The following is a 2,445-nucleotide window of genomic DNA, read 5'->3' as shown; positions in this document are numbered from 1 at the left end:
GAGAACAGCTTCTAGACACCATTTTAAAATCAAAATACTTTCATCTTGTTTTTGTTTTAAGGGGTAGAACACATGATTAGTAATGTCTTATCTCAAATTATTATGGCAGAAACTTCCTTATCCTTCCCAGCACCTTTCTATGAGAGAACAAAGGAAGAGTCTGCATGAGAATATAGTCAGGAAGGAATGCTAAGGCAAACTTGATAATGGTGAATTTGATGTCTGAATTTCCATTTAACTTGATAAGAATATTTGTTTAGGGTAAAATAGAAATCCCCTTGGCTAGTTCTTTCTGAATGTTGTCACAGAAGAATGTGTGACTGGAAATGGAAATTAAAAACTGAAGATACTGTTTAGAGCAAGCAAGGTTGCATTAATGCGATTAGATGTTGCTAAATAATATGTTTTATGCTAATTGTTCTTTACAAGGTGTTGGACTCGATGTCTTGAATTAATCCCTCAGCTGGCATCACAAAGCAAGAGAGCGGTGCTGGCAATGAGTTAGGGCTTCCGACTTTTAGTGTTATGGCTAGAGGTAGAGACAGGCCTATGGCTCCAAGCAGCCAGAATCTCTCAGGTAGTTTAAAAATGAGAACCTTGGTTTTGAACACAAACAAGGAATCACAATTTATAATAGACCTGTCTTGTGTTATATTAGTACTTGGAGAGTAGGGCTTTAGAGTTGTCTGAATAGTTTATTGCAAATAGTACTATGTAGCATGAAAATAGCAATTTTAAGAATTCAAATGTTTTTTCTTAACCAAGCTCTACTAAACATTTCAAAACCACAACAATTATGAACTTAAAATCAGAACTTGATGTAGAGAAATAAAAGTCAATTTTACTGGGTTTTACTATTCTTTGGATTAATTGAAACCGGGAATATATACATTAGTTGCATGAGTGTTAGAGGCCAGTACCATTGCCATTTAAAAATTCATTTATATAAATGAACTGTATTGTACATTAAAGACTTTGCCACCAGCAGCAGAAAAAGACATATTTTGGTTGTCACAGCTTGCAGCTCTAAATGCACAAGCTGCAATTAAAAGGTTCAAGTCAGAGAATATAAAGATATACCACTGAAATCACTCTTTAAAAACTAAAATTTTATACTAATTTAAATTAGTAGTCCTGACAAAAACATCCTGCTCCCAGATGGACAAATTTGGCAAAAACAGGAATAAAAAGAGAGAGAGAGAGATGTAACAATTTGTATAATGAAGGGAATAAATTTTATCTAACCCATGAAATAATAGACTCCAAACCACAAGGCATTTAAGAATATGCTTAATTGTAAACAGGTGAGCAGTTCATCTGTCTTTAATGAGACAACTGAAGTGAAATGCACTTATGAGGTTCAGACATAACATAAGCATTAATGACTAGAGTATTAATCAATTTAGAACATAATAAAAAAGCAATGTTAGGTATACCCTGTAAATTTGTGCATTTGGGCTGTTCTGTTTGACATGATTGTTTCTTGCTTATGAACTGTGTAAACGAATCATACTGTCACCAGGGAGATGGACTACAGGTGGATTTCATAACTTCAGCTATCTAAGGTATTAATCTCATCTCCCTCTGTAGTTAAGAAGGAGGGGAGACATTCCTAGAAGCTGTTTTATCTGTTGACTCATGCTTTGCAGGTATTCACTTCTTTTGGCTGTAGAGGAAGCCAACGTGACCTCAGTTTAGCTTAGCTTGGGCATGTTTAGCCAGTTACAATTAGGTGAAATTGTGTCATAGTGTTACAATAATTTGGGCAATGATGTGTGCATTGAACCCAATGAGCCTCATTGCAGGAGTCTGATGTATCAAATTCTATTTTTTTTTTAACTCTGTGTAGAATCTGTCACTGAGAAATTCAATTAGCCGCTAAAAGTGGCTTCTAAAAAGTTAGACTGCTGTGCCTCATGGTGACAAGTTCATGCGAATAAAAGCATTAAGTTCCTAATCAGTATGTTTATTTTTATATGCAGTCTCTTATTATGTGAAATTATTAACATTTGTAAGTGTACATAAAAAAAACTCCAACGGTATTAGTAAAATTGAGATCAGAACAATGTGGGTAGATGTGAGACTGAAACCTTTCCTGTCCGCAGAGTAATATCAATTGGTTAAAACAGTTTATGTGGAATTCATTCAAATGTTTGGCCTGTCGTGGTATGTGATGTTCACTGGGTCATGCCAGGGGAATGCCTTTTGTGCCACACCTGGAGCCTGGCAAATGCTTTGCAGCTTTGGTGCTGATCCAATCAAGCACAGAAACAACTGGGAAATGACTCATGGTGGATGCTTGCTGATAATCTTAGCTTTTAAAAAGTACACAGTTTGTCATCATTTTTCATTATGGTGAATATGGGTGTCTGGTCACCTCTGTTTTACAGTTTTCTGATGTTTGCCATAGACTTTCTTTTCAGCTCATGTGCTGCAATCTCCCTC

The sequence above is a fragment of the Aythya ferina genome (assembly GCF_964211825.1).
Source record: "Aythya ferina genome assembly, chromosome: 6".
NCBI classification, from domain to species: domain Eukaryota; kingdom Metazoa; phylum Chordata; class Aves; order Anseriformes; family Anatidae; genus Aythya; species Aythya ferina.
This window is presented reverse-complemented; position numbering follows the sequence as displayed.